The following is a 4,810-nucleotide window of genomic DNA, read 5'->3' on the forward strand; positions in this document are numbered from 1 at the left end:
ACTAAATTGCAATTTTGAATTTCGCGCGAAGTATCCTGTTGAAAACGTCGTGGTATTATGACGTGTGCACGTGACGTCACGGATTGTAGCAGACATTTTGATCCTGCACCGATCCCAGCTATAAGTCGTCTGCTTTAAACGCATAGTTACACAGTATTCTGGACATCTGTATTGCTGTATCTTTTGAAATTTGTTCAATTAATATTGGAGACGTCAAAGAAGAAAGATGTAGGTGGAAAGCGGTGTATTGCGGCCGCCTTTAGCCACACAAACACAGCCGGTCTTTCTTTGTTTCCTTGTTTACATTTCCGAAGGCTGATGGTGAAGCTTTACTATGGAACAGAGCGGTCAAGCGAACATGGTTCCCTACTATATGTCAACCGGCAGGTGAGAAAATGGTGGTATTAAGTCGGCTCTTACCGTAGTTATGAGCGGAGAGCTTGCTTGCGTCGTGCCTCGCCTCCTGCAGCTGCGGACCCTCTTGCCTCCTCCCAATGGTCGCCCTCGACCGTCGGATGCTTCCACCGTGGAGGAAAGGGGGAAAAAAATCTCAGACCGGCTGCCTTGCCTCATCGAGAAACGTGGCTTCCATCGAAGACACTGGCGGTCACCACACCCGTGGCCACACCCCTCCGACTTTCAGGTACGACCATATAATCTCACTAAAACACTAGTAACACAATAGGCAGATAAGGGATTTTCCAGAATTATCCTAGAAAATGTGTCTAATATCATCTGAATCGCTTCCACTGCCCTCAAAAAAAAAACGAGTGCAAAAACTTCATGAAGTACAAACCGAACAATAAATAATATACACCTCACGGGATGATACAAAACAAACACAAAACCAGACCAAAAAATAAGTAAAATAATAAATATAAAGCAAAATGTAAACAATTACGGCTGTCCATATGATCTTCTTGTTCTGTCTTTATATATTTTTTTCAATTGGAGGTGTGTGGCTGTAAAATTGGCTTGACAAGTTAACATGATAACAGTTAGCATGTGCCACGTGCCAAAGTATATGACTCTGAGGTGTTCTACTGCAAAATTAGCAGAACAATTTTGCATGATAACAGGTAGCAAGTGTCAAGTACAAAAGTATATGATTCTGAGGTGTTCAGCTGCAAAATTGGCTGAAAAAGTTTGCATGATAACAATTTGCATGTGTCAAGTGCAGAGATACATAACTCTGAGGTTTGTGGCGGTAAAATTTGCTCAAAATATTATCATGATAACAGTTAGCATGTGTAAATTGTCAGGGTACTTGACTCTGAGGTGTGTGGCTGTAAAATTGGCTTAACAACTTAGCATGATAACAGACAGCATGTCAAGTACCAAAGTATAAGATTCTGAGGTGTTCGGCTGCAAAATTGGCAGAAAAAGTTTGCATGATAACAGCATGTGTCAAGTGCCAAGTTATATGACTCTGAGGTGTGTGGCTATACAATTGACTAAAAAAGTTAGCATGGTAACAGTCAGCATGTGTCAAGTGCCAAGTTATAGGACTCGCTGGTTTGTGGCTGTAAAATTGGGTAAAAGGTTAGCACGATAACAGTTAGCATGTGTTAAGTACCAAAGTATGTTATTCTGAGGCGTTCGGCTGCAAAATTGGCAGAAAAAGTTTGCATGATAACAGATGGCAAGTATCAAGTGCTGAGTTATATGGCTCTGAGTTGTGTGCCTTTAAAATTAGCTTAAAAAGTTAACATTATAACGGTTAGCATGTGTCATGTGACAAAGTATATGATTCTAAGGAGTTCAGCTGCAAAATTGGCTGAAAAAGTTTGCATGATAACAGTTAGCATGTGTAAAGTGCCAATTACATGACTCTGAGGTGTGTGGCTGTAAAATTGGCTAATAGGTTAGCATGATAACAGTTAGCGTGTGTTAGGCACCAAAGTATATGATTCTGAGGCGTTCGGCTGCAAAATTGGCAAAAAAAATGTTTGCATGATAACAGTTAGCATACGTCAAGTGCCAAGTTATATGACTCTGAGGTGTGTGGCTATAAAATTGGCTAAAAAGTTAGCATGGTAACAGTTAGCATGTGTCAAGCGCCAAGTTATAGGACTCGCTGGTTTGTGGCTGAAAAATTGGGTAAAAGGTTAGCATGATAACAGTTAGCATGTGTTAAGTACCAAAGTATATGATTCTGAGGCGTTCGACTGCAAAATTGGCGGAAAAAGTTTGCATGATAACAGATAGAATGGGTCAAGTGCTAAGTTATATGGCTCTGAGTTGTGTGGCTTTAAAATTAGCTTAAAAAGTTAACATTATAACGGTTAGCATGTGTCACGTGACAAAGTATAGGATTCTAAGGAGTTCAGCTGCAAAATTGGCTGAAAAAGTTTGCATGATAACAGTTACCATGTGTAAAGTGCCAAGTTACATGACTCTCAGGTGTGTGGCTGTAAAATTGGCTTAAAACATTAACATGAAAACAGTTAGCATGTGTAAAGTGCCGAGTTATATGACTCTGAGGTATGTGGCTGTAAAATTGGCTAAAAAAGTTAGCATGATAACCGTTAGCATGTGTCAAGTGCCTATGTATATGATTCTGAGGCGTTCGGCTGCAAAATTGGCTGAAAAGTTTGCATGATAACAGTTAGCATATGTCAAGTCCCAGGTTATATGACTCTGAGGTGTGTGGCTGTAAACTTGGCTAAAAAAGTTAGCATGATAACAGTTAGCATGTGTCAAGTGCCAAAGTATATGATTCTGAGGTGTTTGCAAAATTGGCTTAACAACTTAGCATTAAAACAGTTAGCATGTCAATTACCAAAGTACATGATTCTGAGGCGTTCGACCGCAAAATTGGTAGACAAAGTTTGCATGCCAATATCAGTAATGTGAGGCTGAGCCAATCTGTGGCCTCGATACTGACCAGCTATAGTGGCCTATGCTACTGTAGTATTGCTATTTTTTATTCATTTAGCCAAGTTTCTGTTTGAAAATGCTTGATTTAAGAACAAAGAACTGTAAAATAATGCTATCCAGCTCAGCTTCTTGGTGAACTAAATCATTTTTTATGCACAATTTCACACATACTAATGTAATAAAGTACATAAAATACTAGTATTTCTTATGATAATGGTTGATAACTTCAAGCCGACCTACAAAAAAACACTAAAACAGTGGTAACAGTCTAGTCACAGACCTAATACTAAGCGAAAATATACATTTTAAAGGACAAACAAAAGGCTTTTGTAGACATATGGACTACTTCCATTGCATATGTTAAAAGTATTGACATAAAAGTTGAAGTGAGATGTTTGAACTGTTTGATTAAAAAGAACATTTAAACTGGAGCTAATTGTTAAAGAAGGAGCCAGCTTTTCTTTTACTTAATTTTTTTTCCATTTCCTTCTCTGTTTCGGTTACTTCTGTTTGTCAGGTTCAAATACTGATCACATCTATTAAACAGACAGGAAGCAAGGAATCATACAGAGACAAAGTTCAATTTGGCTCAATGAGAAGAGACGTTTTGGGCTGTACGCTTAGTTACAGAACAAACCTACGCTCTAAGGTACAGACCCATGTTTTCCTCTATATATTTGTTAGGTCCCTGCTTAGGTAATTTCACTAGCTCCCGTTGGACACAAAATATGATTATTCAGAAATGCAAATGTGCGGACACTCGTGATATGCTACGGCACTCAATGTTCTGGACACACTGACATGAGACGACTGGCAATCTTGGATTTGCAAGTTGTCCCTTAGCACGGATAGAAAAGTACAACTTCAGCACAATTGATAATAACTATAGCAACGGCCTTTAAGTATAAGAGTTGTGTGATAACTTACACATAATTCTTCTCACAGTGTTGCGCTTAGTTGCTATGAGACTTGTAAAAATGTATGAATATATTGATGAGAAAAAAGCAGCTGGGATAACCCCCACCCCCACCCTCCACTCCAGACCCAAAGGGATGGATGGATAACTGACAAACATGTTTTGTTTACTTGATTTTAGAAATCATTTTAGAATATGTATTGTAAGTGATCTTACAATCGAAGTGTGTGATGTCTCTAAATGTATGTCTGTTTTATGTATATATATATATATATATATATATATATATATATATATATACATATATATATATATATATATATGTCTGTTTTTTAGATACTTTCACTCTAATTCTTTTGCTCACATGTTGATTACTATACATTGTCCTTATCCAGCGATTCTTAAACTGGTAGGTATGCAGGCTCTGTCTAGTTAGGATCACCTAATTAGATATTTGGACACAGTGTTACTGTTCAAGCTGTGCGTAATATTACAGTGGCCAAAAATATTAAATATACTTGTTGAATAAAACTTCCACCTTGTTTTTTTAGAAATAATTGGGCCTACTACGCTCCTGTATTTCAGTGTTGGTCATTATGAGTTGTACCTGGAGAGCCAAGGGTTTTCTGAAATAAAACTTTGTTTATTGCAAAAGTTTACATTTTCTTTTCAAACAAAGTCCGAGTTTTTGCCTCCGTGACCGCTGAAGCTGCACACCGCTTGGCCTGTCGGTACCTGTCCACTGCCTCCGGAGTCCTATGAGCCAAAAGAACCCGGTAGGACTCCTTCTTCAGCTTGACGGCATCCCTCACCGCCGGTGTCCACCAATGGGTTTTAGAATTACCACCCCGACAGGCACCAACTACCTTGCGGCCACAGCTCCGATCAGCCGCCTCGACAATAGAGGTGCGGAACATGGTCGACTCGGACTCAATGACCAGCACCTCCCTCGTGACATGTTCAAAGTTCTTCCGGAGGTGGGAATTGAAACTTTCTCTGATAGGAGACTCTGCC

This window comes from Nerophis ophidion, linkage group LG01 (genome assembly GCF_033978795.1).
Source record: "Nerophis ophidion isolate RoL-2023_Sa linkage group LG01, RoL_Noph_v1.0, whole genome shotgun sequence".
Classification (NCBI taxonomy): Eukaryota; Metazoa; Chordata; class Actinopteri; order Syngnathiformes; family Syngnathidae; genus Nerophis; species Nerophis ophidion.